This window comes from Anser brachyrhynchus (genome assembly GCF_964034855.1).
Source record: "Anser brachyrhynchus genome assembly, chromosome: 1".
Classification (NCBI taxonomy): domain Eukaryota; kingdom Metazoa; phylum Chordata; class Aves; order Anseriformes; family Anatidae; genus Anser; species Anser brachyrhynchus.
The window spans coordinates 125,192,561-125,214,350 of NC_137694.1; the positions used below are offsets into that span (position 1 = coordinate 125,192,561).

A 21,790-nucleotide genomic window follows, 5' to 3' on the forward strand; every position below is an offset into this window, starting at 1 on the left:
CAGTTCTGGGCACCACAGTATAAGAAAGTTATAAAACAGAGAGTGTCCAAAGGAGGGCTACAAAGATGGTGAAGGGTCTGGAGGGCAAGACATATGTCAGGTGTCTGAAGTCACTTGGATTGTTCAGCCTGGAGAAAAGGAAACTGAGGGGAGACCTCATCATAGTCTTCAATTTCCTCATGAGCAGGAATGGAAGGGCAGGCGCTGATCTCTTCTCTCTGGTGACCAGAGATAGGACCCGAGGGAATGACTTGAAGCTGTGACAGAGGAGGTTCAGACTGGATATTAGGAAAAAGTTCTTCACCAAGAGGGTGGTCGAGCACTGGAACAGGCTCCCCACCTGAGCCCGCATGAGTTCAAGAAGCGTTTGGACAACACTCTCAGACACATGGTGTAATGTTTTGGGTGGTCCTTTGGGGACGCAGGAGTTGGACTCAATGATCCTTGTGAGTCCCTTCCAACTTAGATATTCTACGATTCTAGTGTTTGCAAGACAAAAACAGCAGTCTGATGTGTCCAGTGAGGGTGCTTCATTAAGATTCTGATGGAAACTTAATGAGATAAAGAATACGGAACCTCTGTAGCAGGATCAATGACTGTCTACATGTTAGCTTAGACTGTATTCATCAATGAAAAAAGAAAAGTCCAAATGCAATGCTGTAGCTCCCCCTTGTAATGGCAATATGCAATTCATTCAGTTTTAGATCAACAATAAATTCCACCGGTACAAACTATCTAAGAAAATTAAAATAAGCATAGTATTAAGATTTATATAACCTTCAGTGAAATTAAAAAGATAACAAAATACTACGATATTTTTTTCCTTACAAGAGAAGTAGAAAATACAAAACATGGTTTCATATGAGTGTTTAAAAATATTTTTAAAGAACCTGAGATGACCTGAATTCTGCATGTTGCAAGCACTTCAGTAAATAAGTAAAGTCTCCCCTAAATAAAATTACTCATATACATTTGGATGACATATGAACTCATGGACAAAGCAACAAACCTTTGTTTCCACTTACATTACTCATCCTATGTATGTTTGAAAGTCCCTGATTGGCTAAATCAGCATATATTTTACATAAGCATAAGACATAGCATATGAGATTGATTGCTGCATTACTTCCTCTTTGTAACAAGATAAAATTAATACATAACTATGATTAGTTAGACAATTAAACAATTGTCTTATATTCATAAAATTGCTTTTTAGTGTCAAATATGTTAATTTTCCTTTCTGATGGTATTATCACAGGGCAGAATTAAGCTTAAATATATCTCCATTCCTTTAAGTACTTAGGTCTTTTTCACTTAATCTGACCAATGGAATTTCTCCATTTACAATTAGAATCCTACTAATTACTGCTTTACAGGTTTTTATTTTAATTCATGAGCAGTTCCATTCTTAACATAAAAAGGGAGATGGAGATGGAGATGGTTCTTCACATACAGCCCAATAGCAGTCATAAGGAGTGTGGAAGGGTGAGAACTCCATGTACTATGGCTGGAACAACTGGCATGAGCTGGAGCATATCAAGACCTCAGACCCCATCATGTTTAAAACTGGACACTAGCTGTAAGAACAACTTTGTGTCTGAAAGTGCGACTAATTTCAGTGTAAATTCAAGTTTTTGCTCCTCAGTGCTGATGAACTTGCTATTAATAAGTATTGGTATTGCTATGTGTGTTGGAATCTAGACTGCTAATTAGAAAATATTTCGAATATTTTAGGAATGTAAATGGCATTTAAGAGCTTAAAAACAATAATTGGGAGGAAGGCTGCTGATCTTATTATGATGAACAGTATAAATATTTGTAAAAGAAACATTATACATAAGTAATTAAGCAAACTTTTTTTAGGCAATGTTTTTTGCAGAATTTTTTACATGTTGCTTGTAAATGATTGATTTAAGTAGAAGTGGAACTACTGATACATGATTTTAAATAAAACACTGTCTTAACAGCACTTTTAAAAATATAATGTTAAACTATTGACTATATTTGTAATCCATATAAAATGGAAACCAAAGCTAAACTTTCCCTCAGAAGACATTATGCACTCAAGTGAATAAATAACTTTTTATGAACTGTTTGGACATAAGTCAATTCTTTTAAAATTGCAAAAATGTATGTTGAAAATTTCCTAATCACTTATTATTTTTTGAAACATAAAATTATAATTTAATACTCAATAATGTAATGAATTTTGGGCTGAGTGGAAAATAGCCTGCCATATTGAAGAAGAATACTTTCAATATGAAAGTAATGAGAGACATGAGTTGTTATAGTTTGCTTATAATCAACTTAATAGCTTCAGATTTTCCATACTTCTCACCTGTTTTCTACATAAAATATTCACTTGAAAATAATATTATTGAAACACACACACAGGCATTCATCTCAAGATGAATCGAAGTGTGAAAATTGAAATAAAATCTAAACAATGGCAAATCCTTTAAGGAAAGTCAGTCAATATTAAGAATGACATGGAAGTCATAATACAAAGATTTTGACTGAGACTATTGGATGCTACAGCATGATAAAAAGGAAATTTATTGTTCAATTTCATCTGAGGGTATGGAATACACCCAGATGCAGCCAATAAGAACATTGATTTATATCTGCTTGGATGAACTAATGGAAATTCTGATCAAGGCACTGATATTGCCACCTTGTATTTGACAAGACATTACATGTTTCAAGGAGGCCTGGAGAAAGGTAAATATAAATGGTTGACTGTCCAGAGCCAGAGATAAACAGTAAAATCTTTGTAGCTACTATAATTAAATGAGAAAGTTCCCTTTTGTTAGATTAATTCCTGAATTAAGCTTTTGGAGATGATCTTGGCCAAAAACCTTAAGCAATGATAATTTTTTTTTGGTAGAGTCTTTATTTCATTTAACGTCTTTATTTCACCAAACTGCAGTAGTCAGTTAAATATCCAATCAGGAATTATAAACGTTGCATGCAAATACTGTCGAGCTGATGTAATAAGAAACCTAGCATATTACGTATCTTCAGTTATTAGGTCCTTTCAACTATTTAATTTCTGTGTGAACAAATGTCTTGATACAGACAAGAAAGAACTAAATTACAGAGAACAGAAATCATTTAAATCTTACAAAAATTCTGTCTCAACCAGTTAAACCAAATCAAAATTTTCTTCTTTAATCATGGAGTCGTTATTTGGACCTCATCAAAATAAAAGTACTAGAACAGAAAGTTACACAAAATCAAGGAAAAAGAAAAACAAGTTGTACAAGATTTTTTCATTTAAAAAGATTTTTTACTAATACAGGTTTTATTGCCAAAAAAACGTGATTGATCAATTACACATTCACACTGCCAGTGTTTATTTGTTTCATGTCTACTCATGATGGTGATGCTTTGAAGCCATTGCACATAAGAGTTTTCTAAAATGAGGCTACCCTTCAAATAAGGGTTATACTAGAATGCATATACAGACCAACTCACTGTACATATTACCTTGTTTCAATGTTACAATGAGTAAGAGGATGAAGACCTTATTTGCATATATTTCAGACTTGTACTGTACAATCAAATATTTCTCTGCTGTATTGCCCTAAACTGCAGCACACTAAAAGAGCATGAAAATAACTAGCAACAAGAAAGCATCAGCTCTTGGATGATTTCCAACCTATAGTTTTCAGCCTATTTTGCTGAGTATTTACCAGACAGTATCATTCCTTCTGTCTTGTATAAAGAACATGGATTTTCTATCACAATTTCATAAACTGGAAAACCATATTTTGCACAAAAAGTGTTCATGCTGAATCAATTAGCCTTCTTTTAGTCTACTTCACCACTACTATTAAACATTCCTGTATCTTATTGACACACTTTGTTTGTCCAGCATGAAATATCTAAGAGTTACAAGAGAAGGTGGAGAGTGCATTTACGTACTGATAGAGTGCCAGTCTGCAAGAAAATGAAAAGAGCATGACAATATACATTCTTGCATAGGAAAGGCATTCATCCACCCTAAAGTGGTAAAGAATAATTGAGAGACACACTCATGTGAAATTATAATAGAAACAAAATCCTAAAAAGAGCCCTTCCTCCATCTTTTAAACTTCTCAGGTTACGAGATAATTGCAATAACGTGATTAAGATTAAGATCAAGACTAAAGTATTTTATTAACACTTAGATTTAAGTAGGCAGTAGTTTCGTAGCACCAGATATAATTTATATGCAATTTGTTACCAAACACATTTTTATAGGGAATATATAATAATTTCAAAAAGAAAATAGCAATATAAGAATCTGAGACTCAAGTAATTCGTTTTTTACCAAACTAAAAGATTTTGTGCATCATCTTTGGATGCAGTATTTTTTATTTCATTTTCGTAATTAAATATTCTCTCTCCAGCTATAGGGATAATAGTGCGGTGCATTAAAATAAAACAAACAAACAAAAAAATGTATATACATTTGACGATTTATTAGAAACATGAATCATGATTTCCTTAGCACTGGTACTGGGATTAGAATGATATGGATACTATCAAACACAACTAATAATAAAGCCTGTATGTGTTATCAGATCATTATGTGGTACTCTCATGAACATAGCTATAACAAAAGCAAAACACCCCCACAAAAAAAATCTTACATGATTAGCATAAATCATGCCCACACAGAGTGTATACAGCAAAACGACATTTCTGCCTTGAAAGGATGATGATCAACATGTGCTACAGTACTCAACCATTCAAATTCATGTAGAGAAAGGCATTTCTCTAATAAATAATAAATAAATAAATAAATAATAAATAAATAACAAATAATTAATTAATACATAAATAAAATATAAATAAGTAATAAATAATAAATTCAGATTGTCTAAATTATTCTTTAAGTTTTCTCCTTTAATTTGATAAGTAACGATAAACAATCTGACACCTTATTTATATTTGTCTTCTCCAGTTTAATATCTGGATTTTGGACTCATCTCTTGGTGTTAACTGTATATATTTATATTTTTTAAACCTATACTATTTTTGCAGCTGTAGTAATACAGTTCAAATGAGGCATGCCTTTGCAATGAGAGTTCTTTTGAGAATTCTCTCAGTCCAGATTCTCATGGACAGGAAGCTAAATCACTAAATTTAAGCATGTTTCAGTATATTTTGCAGTATCGTGTCTCAGGAGAGACGCAACACTAAACTGGCGTGAAAACAGGATTGTCACTCAATAATACCTGAAACATGTCTGCTTCTCTTCCTCAGGATTGCGGTCCCAGGACACATAATTTAAATGTATTAGCCCCCTTGATAACCAGAAAAAAATATGTATAGCAACAGAGTATTTTTGTCAATTTCATGCTTTAGTCTTTGAAAACAAAATTGTCTGAACATATGAAATTCAAGGAAAAAAACACTGAAGTATTAGTCTGATCAAAATTGTAAGAAGAAGACAGAAATGATAGACAGGACTTAACACAGGAAGAACAGCAAGTAGTAACTCATATAGATTTAATTTTTTTGCTTCAAGTTTTATACTAATTGAACATCTGTTATTTATAAATTCTAAAGTGAATCTTTTTAAATGCACCTGCAGGATGACCTTCTCTTAAATAATAATTTGATGGAAACATATGAGAGGGAAGTAGGATTTAAGGGAGTATAAAAGAATTGTTCCAAATAAGATTTCTTGATAATTAAAGAGAAGAGAAATGTCACTGGAAGATTTTTGCACTATGAATAATAGGATTTTTTTTTTTCAAAATGTAAGTTTCACAGTTTTGTGGCATGAATTTTTCAAGTTCGTCTAATTTATCCCGACATAATTATACATTCCTCCGATAAATAACAAACATTAAAATCTTCTACGAGCTTTACTGTTTAACTCCACATTACTGTTTCCTCAGTGCAAACTCACAATGACTTCCAACACTTAGATTTGATGAATCTTCCTGAAGAGTTAGTTACATATCCATAAATAACCATGGAAACAATGAACATATTTATCTAACCTAACCACCATATTCAAATTAGAAAACTGTCTTTGGGAAAGAAAATTTTACCCTCGATCCACTAGCTCGATGTTTTATAGGAATGAGTTAATAAGGAAAATACTAATTTTCAAATTAGAACACCATTTGCATATGCATTCCATAGAAAAAAAATATTATAAAAAGCAGTTGTAAATCTCAAAAATGATGTTTTTCTTTGTTTAACAGAGATTTGTATGGGTAGTTTCAACCTAGCAGAAATATCTTTCCTAGATAATAGCAACATGAGAACAACAGCAGGTGAATGGAGAGGAAAACAGAATTTTCTCTTAGTACCAAGTCATAAAAAGCATGAGTAGCTGTTTTATGGTGCCACATACAGAAGGGAGAGACTCCTATGGCCCACACTCCAAGCACAAGTCAAGGAGAATACTATTTTTGTTCATGTACCCTGACCTCAAAAAGAATCCAAGAGAAGGGCAGAGTTAGAGCTGCATGAGGCATCTGTGCAAGCATTAGAAGTTGGCAGGAGGGCAGAAGCAAGCCACCATGTGCATCCACGAGACCGAAGGGCAAAAAATACATCCCTGTTTGTGGGGCAATGTTAGCAACTAAGATGGGATAGACTAGGCAGTCAGCAGTGGAGGGTGGGATACCCTTGGGTGGTCAAAACCACTGTGAGATTCTGTGAAAGAGAAGTTCAAAGGGGCTGTATGGAAGAAAGGGAGAGAAGAGGCAACCTAAGAAGTGGAAAAGACAGAGGCATAGATAAGTCTTCTAAAAATGACCATTCTGGTACACCAGCAGGTTTAATGCTGCCTATACAACCCCCAACTATAGATTATCAAGCAATGGAACATCATTGGGTAGTGGTTAGTATTTTCTCCATATTGGACTTCAGTGCAGTTATCCTTACAATGCAACAGACCACCAGATTCAGAAAATGGATTATTAACTTATATTTAAAATGCAATCAGCTATTAATCTTATCCTATGACCGTGAACTTCACAGTGCAATATAGAATCATAGAATAATTAAGGTTGGAAAAGACCTTCAAGATCACCTGGTCCAACCATCACCTTACTACCAATGTCACCAGCTAAACCATGTCCCTAAGCACCAGGTCCAACCTTTCCTTGAATACCTGCAGGGACGGTGATGCCACCACTTCCCTGGGCAACCCTTTCCAATATGTTTATACCCTTATCTAATTCATGAGATAATTTTTTTTCTGAGTACAGACGGAAATTCAGACACTTAAATCCATATATCCAAAGTGCTAAAGGAAGTCTTTGGACTCCTGGAAACAGATATTTAATGTTCTTAGGTTAGTGTCCCAATTACTAATCAAACATCCAGTATAAAACAAAGTTAAGTCAGTTAAGCACTGACTAGTCTACTTGTGTTTTCTTCCTCCATGCTGTGGAGGAATATTTTGAGAACATATTTTGTAATGAATGTGAAAACTCTTCCTATCAAATGACTGGTGATAGGTTCAGCATCCAGAAACAAGCATGAATTCTGCATTAACCAAATATACTATATATATATTAATAAGAATGCAGTGAAACTGCTATCATACTTTACCAAAAGAGGAATATTAAAAAAGATCCCACAGTAATTGTGAAATTCAATGAACAGTGTCCCAAGCATTCATACTCCTTTTCTCCTGTCCCAGAAATGGGCAGAAAATTTCTGAACCATAAAAGGTTACACAGCTGCCTCCATCTACAAGGTTATATGCATACTGTGCTACATACCTATGCAGTTCAGAAAACTGATGCAAAGGAAAGGTGGACTGGGGATAAAAAGTGACATCAGCAGGCAGAATAAAATGACAGAAGGAAAAATATTTTACTGACACATTTAATCAGAATTAAACTGTGGCATTTGGTAACTGCTCATGAGATGTTATACCCTCTCGGCATGGACCCTGGATACATAAGGAGAAAGGAAGATCATATGTTTATTTATTGGCTCCTACTCTATCAGGAATAGGGAACTAGGCTGCAAAATTACTAGAAGTAGAACTGAAATATACTACACAAATGATTAAACAGGAAAAAACAAATAAGCAAATGAACTGCCTAAAAAAATAAAAATCCCTCACTACTTCCTTTTGACTTCAGTGCAGTAAGGTTTTAACTATTGGATTCTCCCAATCCAATCCCAGCTCATTAGAGATTAAGATGGGGAATAAAAAAAGGAGAAAAAATAAAGAAACAGAAAAAAAAGTTGCCTTTCTCTCTCCTTTTCTGAGCGAAGTGTCTAACTTAGCTTTTATAGGCTATCACTGCACCTGAGACTCTTGAAATAAAGCCCAGCTGTTGTAACCAAAACCAGCTTTCAAAAAGGGGCTGCTAAAGTGGCTTTCTTTAAACAGTGAAAGAAGGAGCAACTGAGATGTGAAATAACTTTCCAGAAAGTTTACTGTGTTTCAATTGGTCTCTGAGTTACTCTTTTCTGGTATGTGGTTAATCTAGGATACTAAAGGTTTACATTAACAAAAAAAAATATTTTAAAAGATTAAAAAATAAATAAATAAGAAAATAAAAAATGACTAAAATCTCTTAGGAATCAAAAACTTTGCACAATGAAAATGTAATTAGTAATCTGTGATATGTGGTGAGATTTCTGTGTTTGATTGTTAGTATTCCTACACCTTTGTCAGCCCAGGAATAATGAAGATAATAGGGTGCTTTTCTCTAACTGCAGTCACAAGGAGTAAAAGAAATTTCTTCTTTCACTAAAGAAGTCTCTACAGGCTCTGAAATCTGAAATTATAAATAATCATGAGAGTCCTTCTTGACCTTGGAATTATTAATGACACAGGATTGTTTTCTGTTTTTGTTTTGTTTTCTGGGAGAAAAAAAAAAAAAAAGCAATGCCCAATACTGCATCAAGTGTCTTGCTGCTGGTACTTACTCTCCACTGCTCAATTGTTCCCTGAGTATGGCAAGTGCAAGAGCAGTTTAATGCACAATGATTTGAAGTTTTATATGGCAAGTCTGTCTAGTTAGCATTTTCAGCCCCATTATTATTTTTTTTTTTTTGCACAGGTCATTTGACCAAGCATTACAGGAAGACTGACACAAACAATATGGACCCCAAAGACAATACTGAGCATACTGTAACTATGAGAAGACAGTGGTGTTGAACACTCTTAACTCTGTGAGGTGGGATGACTAAGTAAGGATTCATTTCAAGATTAGGTTGAGTGCAGGCAAGAGACACCTGTGGCTCAGTGGCAGGAACAGTAGAGAAATCCTACCTAATAGGATTTTGGGTTGGAGACCTTGAAAAAAGTAATGTTTTCTTCTTTTCTTTTTCTACGTTGAAAAAAAAGTAGAGTGTAATTTTTCTATTTCTTTTCTAGGTATTTCAGCAGATGTCTTCCCAGAACTGTTATAAACCATTGAATGTAAAACAACTTTTAATTTCTGAAATTAATTATTGGCTATAAAAATATAATATTTTCAGATATCTCTATAAGAAATTAAGTATTACTTTCATGACATATGAAATAAAATTCTCATTATACTTTCAGAATGACTTTATCTGTGTATTAATAATCTTATCCTATGAACAGCAGCAGAAATTTAACATTTTCTCAACAAGAATTTTATGCAGCTCGTTTTTAAAAATACTGTTAACAAGTAGACTGTTGATTAACAATGTAGTTAAAAAAAAAAAGGAAAAGGAGATAAATCTTGAAAACAATGATCAATTCCTCTTTTAAATAAAAAAGAAAAATGAACGAGCAAAAAGAGATTCTAAAATAATCATATAAATGTCTTTATATTTCTGTTTTCCTTCTTTTTTAACAAAGAGATGGAACTGACATTTTTCCTTCAGCCAGCATTAACATTCTGAGGGTCTGTTTTTGTGAAGACATTTTTGGGAATATCCCTAGTCACAGGGTTTATGAAATTGGAATAACAGAAGACAGACACCTCACTGAATGCACTTTTTTACTCTTTTACTTTCTACAGTCTAGGGAATTGTTATAAAATCAAAATAACATCATACTTGGTCACCTAAAATGATTTCTTATTATGTACACCTTGATCTCTATTTTTTTTCCTGATTTTACTCTCATCATAATCATATTAATGGAATCAGACATATTAAGAAAATCCCTAAAATTAAATTAATTGAATAAAATTCCTGTTAGGTGTCCACTGCTTTACTTGATGTTTGCGTATTTATATGCTTAGGAGAGTTAAGTATGTATCAGTATTCACATTTTTCAAAAATACTGGAAATAACGTGGTTCTAGTTTAAAAAAAAAAAAAAAAAGAACGATGAGGATGATTTAACTGGACAACTTTTATGTGGAAATTGTACAAGCTATAGATGAAACAGAACAGTCTTCATTGTTGTTGTATTTTTTCTTTAATTGTGACATTATTATTTATTCTTTCTTTTATCTTTCATCTTCAAATTGTGGAGCATTTGGATAATAATAATGTTTCAGAAGTCCAGAAACTGTGGTAACATGTAGGTTAGCATGTATCTTCTAACCTTACTGGCTAAAAAAATCTGTATATTCTGAAAATGCATACTTCATTTTAAAATATTTTTATATGGCTGTTAAAAATCATAAAATAATATAAATTATTAGAAAAAATATTGTTTGATACTGAACAACAGAGAATGGGAAGCAGGGTTGGCTTAACATTTATAATGCTTGGTAGTGAAAGGAACATTTTCCAATTAATTCCTGGTCTGGTAAGGAATAGTAAATAAGATGGTGCTTCTGAATATACTATAGGTGAGGAAAATTTAGAAAATACTAAAAGAATTTGAAGTTTTCTCTTAAACTGATATTTCTCTTGTCTGTCTTTATTGTATTATCTTTGTGAATAAAATAATTCACAATCAGGAACATTGCTTTTGTGCAAGAAGGATCTCAATCATGTAATTTCACTGAATTGGAACTGATTTGGGTAAGAAGATATATAGCACAGAGAAACAGGAAGAAGGAAGGATGAATCCCCCCCCCCCCCAAAAAAAAAAAAAAAAAACAAAAAAAACCCCTTTTCTACAGAGTCCATGTACAACATTGTAATAAATGCAAAAAGTAATTTTTTTTTTTTTAATATTTACTAATACTGGCCTGATAAGCATTTAGAAAGGTTGGAATATTTTTACCTACCTTCACAATCACAGAATGGCTGAGGTTGGAAGGTACCTCTGAAGACCATCTTGTCCACCCCTCTGCCAAGCAGGATCACCTACAGCACATTGTGCAGCACATTGTGCAGGATGGTATCCAGGCGTTTTGAGTATCTCCAGAGAAGCAGACTCCACAACCTCTCTGGGCAACCTGTTCCAGTGCTCTGTCACCCTCACAGTAAAGAAGTGCCCCCTCACAGCCAGACCGTCCTGTGCTTCAGTTTGTGCCCGTTGCCTCTCGTCCTCTTGCTGGGCACAACTGAAAAGAGTCTAGTTCTGCCCTCTTGACACCCTCCCTTCAGATATTTATATATACTGATGAGGTCTCCCCTCAGTCTTCTCTTTACCAAGCTAAACAGGCCCAGCTCTCTCAGCCTGTCCTCATACAACAGGTGCTCCAGGTGTCTAATCATCTTCATAGCTCTCCTCTGGACTTGCTCCAGTAGTTCCATGTCCCTCTTGTACTGGGGAGCCCAGAACTGAACACAATACTCCAGGTGTGGCCTCCTCAGGGCTGAATAGAGGGGGAGGATCACCTCCCTTGACCTGCTGGTAACACTTCTGAATCCACACGGGGATACCGCTGGCTTGCCTGGCCACAAGGGCACATTGCTGACTCATGGTCAGCCTGCTGTCCACCAGGCCTCCCAGGTCCCTCTCTGCAGAGATGCTCTCCAGCAGGTCACCTCCCCCCCCCCCCCCCCCCAAGCCTGTACTGGTGCTTGGGGTTATTCCACGCTAGGTTCAGGACCCTTCACTTGCCTTTGTTAAATTCCATGAGGTTCCTCTCGGCCCAACCCTCCCGCATGTTGAGGCCCCTCTGAATGGCAGCACAGCCCTCTAGGGTATCAGCCACTCCTCCCAGCTTTGTGTCATCAAACTTGCTGAGGGTGCACTCCGTTCCATTGCCCAGGTCACTGATGAATAAATTGAACAAGACTGGCCCCAGTACAGACCCCTGGGGGACACTGCTTGCTACAGGCCTCCAACTGGACTCGGCACCACTGAGCACAACCCTCTGAACTCTGCCATCCAGCCAATTGTCAATACACCTCATTGTCCACTCATCTAGCCTGAACTTCCTGAGCTTGTCTATGAGGATGTTATGGGAGACAGTGTCAAAAGCCTTGCCGAAGTCAAGGTAGACCACATCCACTGCTCTCCCCTCATCCACCCATCCACTTCTCATCATAGTAGGCTATCTGATTGGTTAAGCATGATTTTCTCTTTGGTGAATGCATGCTGACTACTCCTGATCATCTTTCCTACTGATACAAAACCTGAAAATACAATTTAACATGTTGTCTTTTCAAGAATGTACAACCTTTCAGAACCATTTAGAATAATATATCCTGTCTAAGATATCCCAAGACATCTTCACCAAGTACTTTCAAAGTTGACTGTAAAGGGGCCGAAAAGAACACTGCACAATAGAAATTTAATTATTTTTAAGTTTGAACATCAAGAATAAGCACATAATATGTAGAGAATTGAATGACCCCTAGTGAATTGAGTTAAAAGAAAAATCCAGAGGAGCTACTTTATTTAATATCATTCAAAGTAGTCCCATGGCATTATTATGTAGATACACCACACAGAAAGCTCCTTGACAAGGTCGCTTTACGTTCCATATAAATTTGAACCTGAAGTCCATTACAAAGTCCTTGGACTTGTACTGGGGCACTGATTACTTTTGAGCAACAATTTGAATTAAATGTACAAAAGCCATAATTACAAAAGGGTAATTAATGACTGCTCAACAGACACAAGAAAGATAATTTATCAGGAGGGCTGGGTGTCTCTGCCATTGGCTCTTTACTCCACGTTCTGAAAAATGCACTGTTGTAATTTAATCTCTATAAAAAGGTTTCAAAATTATACGCAATGTTATTTTCAGTAATCTGGTTCAGTTTTTTTTTTTTATTTATATATATATATACACCTTTCAATCAGTTAATTTTGTTTTTGATTTTGTTGTATTTTTCACAGTTTTTAATATGACAAAACATGTCCCTGCCATGTGTGGGTTTTCCTACAGTGTGGAAGAGATTAAAATGTGCTCCAGAAAGGGGTGAGGCTAGTGTAAAGTAGGTGGCTTGGGTAACAGAGCAGTCTAAAAATGGTTGTCCAGAATTCACTATAGGCAGGAAAATTTGTCTTCTGAAGATACAGAGATATAAGGAGGTTTGACTGAGCTTGGAACAATTTGCCTTTGCTGGAACATATGAAAGGAAATTCCTCACAGTACATGGCTTCATCTTGAGATGCTGAAGCATGTTATAAATTCAGTTCTAGCAGACTATTCCAGGACATCTGGCAGAAAGCTAATGGCAGCTTGTGCTGAAAGCTCATGCCTGAAACACTCATAAAACTTTGCCTCATCTGTCCAGCCAGAAATTCTTCTTGAAGTTATGAGGTTATTATATTTTATCAAAACTGTTGCATAAGGTAATGGGGATCTAGACGTGTGTCTTCACCGACATGTAAATATAGTTGTCTATGACCAAATATAGAATAGTGAATCAGTTTTTGTGCATGAGTTAGTGCTAAAAATACAGTTAATCATTTTCTACTGTTCTGCAACTTACAGACCAAATGGGACAAAGATTAGCCATCATATTGTTAGACATGTTCTAAAGTTTCTACTGAAATGTACACTTCAGCTGCTTTGATATGCACATTTTGCTGAAACAGCACAATTAGTTATCTTCAGAAAAGCATACAATTGAAAGAGCAAAGTCTGCTTTTGATCACCACTTTGAAAGCTTCATTAGCACAATTTTATGCAGAGCTGCAGCTGCTTCTCTTTGGTGGTGGAAACTAATCAATCAAACTGCAAACTTATACTTCTGAGGGACTACAAAGCAGCATCCAAATATCAGTATATTTTTGGTGTGGCTTTAAAGAAGACTAATAAGAAAGAGAATATGTAATTCTCTTTATACTAAATACACCATTCATGGGAATGACAGTTAATTAGCAAGTAAAACACAAAAGTAAATATTTGGCAAGATTACAACTTTTAAGAAAAGGAGTATAAATGAAATACCAGGGGAAGTAACAGTTGTTTCCATATTGTGTACCTGACAGAAAGGCTTCTTAAATTAGGTTAGTGACAAATTCTTTAAATTCTCCTGTGATGGACTGCAATTTCTTAACTGGAAGCTGCTTTATACTTTATAGTTGGTTTTTATTTCTTGACTGCCAGTTATACCTACAGGCATAATTGCATAATTGAGACCACGGGAAAAAAAAAAAAAGAAAAAAAAAAGAAAAAAAAAAAGGTTAACTGGAAAGAAGTTGTGAAACCCATGTCTATGCATTAGCATGACCAAAAAAAATAAAATACAGTCTGGTCTTTGTCATAAGTTGCCTTCCATAAGTTGCCTTCCATTACATACAAGGCAGGTGATAACCTCTTATACAACTCTGATGAGGATTTATAGATATACAGAAAGCAACAAATTCAACTTCAGATATTTTCTTGCATCAAAATTTTAGATAATCTTAGTTAGTTTAATGGAACAGTGCAGATGCCAACTCTAACTATACATCGATTAGTTGTAACATAGATATGAGACAGGTATAGGAGTTTCTATATAGCTGTATGGTGCACAGTGAGAACACACTCGTTGCTAGATTGAATAGGGCCAGAAGCAGACAAACACTTTGCAGGACACAATATGTTCCTGCAAAGTGAGCAGGATATAGAAATTCTAAATAATTTATGGGGAAATTATTTTAATTTTGGAACAATTAAGAGAGAGAGAATGAGCTTAAGCAAGCAGGGTTCAACTAACTCTCCTGCAGCACTCAATAAATACTCTTTTACTAGTAGAAAGACAAACATGACTGCAAAGGCATTTTGGCTTGATACAGAGTTGCACCTGGCTGTGCATCAAACAGCCGTTGTGACCGTTCCACAAATCAAGATGGGTGACCCAGGGCCCTGGGATGAATAGGGCCCACAGGGTTTAGGTTGACTCCGTGGTGCCTGAACCTAAAAACTTTGGCTTACACATATTAGGGAGTTACAAACCACTGAAAAGAGCCTTTCAAAATGGAAATGGACAACATGAAATATAAAAATATTTTCTCTGAAGACCTTATGCAAGTCAATAGCCCTTGTTCTGAAATGTGTTTCATTTAGCCCCTGGGATAAGCAGATGATATGACTGAAGAAAAAATTGTAGCTTCTCAAATAATGATTTTTATTAATATAATAGCTATGTGAATAATGAGATAAAGTCCTCCCTTCTACTTCCCTCTTCAAGCTTGTTTTCAAACAGTTATTTGATTCTGTCACAGGCAACCTAATAAAAGAAGATTTTTTTTTTCTTTAGATACTATTAAAGTAGTCTGGATATATTTTTTAAAAGAAATACACAGCAGACATTTTCTTGTTCCAGAATTTTCATGGATGCCTGGGACTAAATAATGGGCATGTTATTCACAAACACAGGTTGCAAACAGTTTTCCCAGAAATCTTGATCTCATTCTTTCAGACAGTACTCCCATTTTTCTAATATGTAGTAATCTTCACATTAGCACAACATGAACACCTATGATCAGAAGACGCGTTAATTTAAATGAACAGCAAGAGGTCTAGCAAACTTTGACCCTTTTCACTGACAGTCTTTTGAGGATAACCTAAGTAATGAATGGGGGGTGATTTAATTAAAAAAATGAACTCTTCCTGGTTATACATGATTAAGTTCACAGACCTATAAAGATTAACACTTAACATCTGCTTGTTTTAACAATGCTCCATGGGCCTGTAGAACTGTGTAAGGACAGACGTTTTTCCTGTATGAGCTTACACTATTACAGTAGTGGATCTGGACAGACCCCAAAAATAGCTCGTATGTAGAGAAGACTTTTAGGTGAAAAATTATCAAGGGAATTAAAACTCATTTTAGGGTTTTACAAAAATACTTTTTAAATTCAAAATGGGGGTAGAAGCTGGGGAAACATAATGGAAAACACCAAGCAGGTGTTGTGTGTCATCCTTCCCATAATATCTCTTACCACCAAAGTTACTGCATTTTTAATTGTGTCAACACAGTAAAGTTATTTAACCATTCCTATGCAATTTCATGTGTATGATTAAAATGATGCATGATTCATGTGTATGATTAAAAAATGAAAACCCTATTGTTTTCATATAAATTCAGTGTGCATGTGATCCAGATAGGGAAAAATCAGGTTGTTTCTATTGTTGGAAATCAGGGAAACTGCTAACGGTTTTATACATCATATTGTTCAGTTGCATTTTTTTAAACACATACAAGGTTAGATAATGCTTTCCTCAACACACTTATATAAGAAGGAAATAAATTATGTCCATGTGAAATTAAATACTGTTTATAACTTCATGAAATGCTAGATTGATATGGAATTCTAAAGCTGCGGCAGAAAGATCTAAAGTTAGTGTAAATTTTCTGCCCTTCAACTTCAGGGGTGTAAAAGGTAAGTAAGTAACTTAATCTTATCAGCTAATTTTATTCTGGAGTTTACAGCATCCTAACACAGGTGTAACAGGTGTGATGAATCCCTTGTAGAGATGCCTAACTGCCTTTCATGACTATTGAAAGACTTATCAGATTTTGTGTGTACAACTCCCACAACACAAATCCGACTATTAGACTCTCAAATATCTTTCACTACATATCATATTATATTACACTATATAATATATAAATTACATATATATGTAGGTTATAGATTCTAGGCTTCTAGCCTAAGTTACTGTCTCCAGCCGAAAGGACATGTTTTCCAAGCATGAAACAATTGTTCCAAAACTTTTAAAGCTCCTAAATTATGGTATCTCTAAGCAGACTCAGAGAGCTTGTTATGTCATGAGGAAATCTGAAGAAATGAACAAACAATTGAAAAAAGGATGGCTGCAACTCAAGAGCTTCCGTGGTAAATTTCAAAGTTTAATATATATAATATAATAATAATTCAGGAATATTCAACCACAATATTTGGCCATCTCTGAAAGTCTCTGCTGCCTCAGGTGATGGAGAAGCTCAGAAAAAAAATTATTATGTAGTCCATGTAACTCCAGACCAACCGAATCTATCATTGTAAACAGGCTTTTCTGAGAGTTGATGAGTGTACTGCATTCATCTTCAGAAAGTGTTTTCCTTTCAGATGTCCTTAAGCTAGACCTACAGATAGTTTACAGAAAAATGATATGCTTATGGAAGGATTTTCCACACTGGACTTTTGGATCTTACTATTCATTTCACACACTTTCAATGAAGAAAAAAAAAAGTAAGCTAGATATCTGGAGGAGTTCATTTCTAGATGAAGCCTTATCAGGATTACAAAATTCCTTACTATTATGTTTTGCAGTGTTGAAAGACTATTCACATGAAGCATGAATGACAAATATTTGTGTAGTAAGGGACTTCTATCTCATAACCTGCTCTCAGGCTTTGCTTCCAACATCTTCACCAGTTATCATTTTACCAAAGCAACCTTCCTTGGCAATGATCTATGATTGACTGTTCTTACTGTTATGAAGTCATTCTTAATATTAAATTAGGCATATAATCTATGAAGAGAATTAGTTGAATTAATTCCTTCAACCATCCTTAATAGTTGTTTGTTTTTTTTCCCTTTAATCAGACCTTCAACCATTTTGCTGCTCATTTCCCATTTTTCTATATTTCTAATATTGCAATTCAATAAAGTGAATGTCTGACGTTAAAAATAGAGATGTACACAACATATAAAGATGTTTATTGATGAGTTTTACAATTAAACCAGATTTATCAAGTACATTGATCTTGAAGAAAAAGATGGTAAAGGTAATGGTAAAGTCTAAAAAATTCATGGTACTTACTGAAGGTCTCTGTGCAAATATTAAAATTAGACTAAATATTAGAATTTTACAAACACTTCTGTATAATCTGTTTTTAACCAGTTTTCACTGGTTAGACCAGTTTTTCATAGGTCAATATCATAAGACAATAGATTTCACAGAATTTTCATACTTCTGTCTTTGCACTACAACAATATGGCAGAGATTTCAGTTCAATAGACTAAATACCTCTGTCCACAAAACCTCAGAATAATGTCAGCCTAAATGGGCTGCACCAGTTTATGCATACCGAATATCTTGTACCATTCATTCTGACTTTCATATTGGGAATATTAATTTGATCAGACATGAATTTTAAGCTCCAAGTCTTCCTAATCTAATAGAAAAATAAAGCCAATAACTATTTTTAGCTAACAATAGCAAAATGTACAACATTGTCATCAATTGTGTTTGCCTACCTATCTGAGGAAAAGAAGTGTGATCTTTAAATTATGCATCAGAAATCCATGGTATCTCTGAGCTTCTGTGGCAATTTTTGTGGTTTACGATGACCATTAGATAGTAATCTAGGAAAGTACTTAGCTTTTTGCCCAACTGGATTACACACAGACATGTTATGAGTTGCTTGATGGTGAAAGCATTTTCAGTGGTAATTTTCACATCATAATTTATTTAAACTAGCAGCACAACCCTGAACATGCAGTGCTGTCAGCATAGATGCTCCTTTCTTCATTATGTGGTGTTATACTGATTCAATGGTGTATATGGTTAAACAAAAACAAAGAAGCCAAGGGATAACCAAAAACAAATTGACCCTGTCTTTTATTGCAGTTTTGCTTCCTTTTAATAAGCTATCTGACTTTTCAGGTTGTGTTTTTGTTTCTCTCTGCCATCTTGTGCTTCTAACCCAAAGATTTTCTTGTTGTTATTGTTTTCAGAATAATGTCAAATAAAAGGTGTCTGGTGTTAAAGGAAAAAAAAAAAAAAAAAAAGATCAAAACCACAAAAGAAGAATTTGTGATACCCCAGGCAGGGACATAGAGCTTTATCTGTAGACATAGTAGTAATAGTTCTTCAACATGATACTATCTTCCAAAACTTGTTCTGCCTTTCAGGAATATTCCACTGTCTGGATCTAGGAGGCAACCAGGACTCAGAGTCTGGAGCAAAAGTAATCTGTTAACCACCTGAATTTCAATTCTGGATGCCAGAATTTTATATTTTGCAGAATCACAGAATCACAGAATTGTAGGGGTTGGAAGGGACCTCAAGAGATCATTGGGTCCAATCCCCTTGCCAAAGCAGGTTCCTTAGAGCAGGCTGCCCAGGTAGGTGTCCAGACAGGCCTTGAATATCTCCAGAGAAGGAGACTCCACAACCTCCCTGGGCAGCCTATTCCAGTGCTCTGTCACCCTCACTGTGAAGAAGTTCTTTCGCATGTTGGTGCGGAACTTCCTGTGCTCCATCTTGTGGCCATTACCCCTTGTCCTATCCCCACAAACCACTGAAAAGAGGTTGGTCAAATCCCTCTGTCTCCCACGCCTCGGGTATTTATACGCCATTGATGAGATCCCCTCTCAGTCTTCTTTTCTCCAGGCTGAACAGACCCAGGTCTCTCAGCCTTTCTTCATAGGAAAGATGCTCCAGGCCCCGTACCATCTTTGTGGCCCTCCACTGGACTCTTTCCAGGAGACCCCTGTCTTTTTTTGTACTGGGGAGCCCAGAACTGGACACAGTACTCCAGATGAGGCCTGACCAGGGCAGAGTAGAGGGGGAGGATCACCTCCCTTGACCTGCTGGCCACACTCTTTTTAATGCACACTCTTTTTAATGCCAATGGATCCCATTGGCCCTCTTGGCCACGAGGGCACACTGCTGGCTCGTGGTCAAGCTGTCGTCCATCAGGACCCCCAGGTCCTTCTCCTCAGAGCTCCTCTCCAGCAGGTCATCCCCCAGCCTATACTGATACTTTGGGTTGTTCCTTCCCAGGTGCAGGACTCTACACGTGCTCTTATTAAACCTCATTTGGTTTCTTCCTGCCCAGCTCTCCAGCCTGTCCAGGTCTTGCTGAATGGCAGCACAGCCTTCTGGCGTGTCAGCCACTCCTCCCAGCTTTGTGTCATCGGCATACTTGCTGAGGGCAGACACTATTCCCTCATCAAGGTCATTGATGAAGATGTTGAACAAGAGCGGGCCCAGCACTGACTCCTGGGGAACACCGCTAGTCACAGGTCTCCATCCGGACTCTGCGCCGCCGATCACCATCCTCTGAGCTCGGCCAGTCAGCCAGTTCTCAACCCACCTTACTGTCCACTCCTCTATTCCACACTTTCTCAGCTTTGCTATTAGTATGTCATGGGAGACAGTATCGAAAGCCTTGCTAAAGTCAAGGTAGATGACATCCACTGCTCTCCCCTCATCTACCCAGATGGTGATGCCATCATAGAAGGCAACAAGGTTGGTCGAGCACAACTTCCCCTTGATGAATCCATGCTGACTACTCCTCATAACATTCTTCTTTTCCAATTGCTTCGAGATGGCATCCAGAACAAGCTGTTCCAACACCTTTCCGGGGGCAGAGGTGAGACTGACTGGCCTGTAGTTTCCCGGATTCTCCTTCTTGTCCTTCTTGAAGAACGGAATGACATTGGCTATCCTCCAATCTTCAGGCACCTCTCCTGTTCTCCAGGACCTTTCAAAGATGATAGAGAGCGGTTCAGCGATCACCTCTGCCAACTCCCTTAGCACACGTGGATGCATCCCATTGGGACCCATGGATTTGTGTTCACTGAGCCCACTCAGACGCTCCCGAACCACTGTCTCGTCAACCAGGTGGGAGCCCTCCATTTCCCAGCCCCTTTCTCCTCCCGCCAGGGTCGAGGAATCCCGGGGTGGAGTCCTTGAAGCAAAGACTGAAGGAAAGAAAGCATTCAGTATCTCTGCCTTCTCAGCATCTCCCATTACCAGGACACCCCCCTCGTTCAGTAAGGGACCCACATTATCCCTAGTCTTCCTTTTACTGTTTACATACTTAAAAAAAAAAACTTCTTATTATCTTTTATCTCTTTTGCAAGCCTCATCTCTAGGTGGGCTTTAGCCTTCCTCATCGCGTCCCTGCAGGCCCTGACAACACTTCTATACTCCTCCCAAGAGGACAGGCCCTTTTTCCACATTTCATAGACCTCCCTCTTCCTTTTGATCTTACCGACGAGCTCCTTGCTCATCCACGCAGGTTTCCTGCCCCCCTTCCCCAGTTTCCTACTCTTAGGGATGCACTGATCCTGAGCTTGGAAGAAGTGCTGTTTAAATGTAGCCCAGCTCTCACAAGCACTCTTGCCATCTAGCAACCTAGCCCATGAGATACTCCCAAGCAGGTCCCGGAAGAGGTCGAAGTTGGCTCTTCGAAAGTCCAGGGTAGCAGTCCTGCTACTAGCCTTACTTCCTCCACCAAGTTCCATCTGGAACTCCACCATCTCATGGTCGCTGCATCCCAAGCTGCCCCCAACCTTCACATCCCTAACAAGCCCATCCCTGTTGGTAAGGACAAGGTCCAGAAGCACCCCCCACCTCGTTGGCTCCTCTACCACCTGCATCAGAAAATTGTCTTCAACGCATTGTAGGAACCTTTTGGACTTCGCTTGTCTGGCCGAGTTGCTTACCCAACAGATGTCTGGATAATTGAAGTCCCCCATGAGAACCAGCACCCGTGATCGTGAGGCTACTATCAGCTGCTTGTAGAAGGCCTCATCGACCTCCTCCTCCTGATCTGGTGACCTGTAGTACACCCCCACAACAGTGTCC

General features: G+C 36.8%; 1 protein-coding gene and 1 long non-coding RNA gene across 4 annotated transcripts in view; one reads left to right on the forward strand and one right to left on the reverse strand.

The window, feature by feature from the left end:
* The window catches only part of IL1RAPL1 (interleukin 1 receptor accessory protein like 1), a 774,514-nt gene that overhangs the window by 206,940 nt on the left and 545,784 nt on the right, over nt 1–21,790 (reverse strand). The window lies entirely within an intron of this gene.
* On the forward strand, nt 7,707–9,890 carry LOC308187890. Its single transcript, XR_013944986.1, has 3 exons — nt 7,707–8,445; nt 9,039–9,155; nt 9,356–9,890. It is a non-coding gene; the product is annotated as an uncharacterized lncRNA (long non-coding RNA).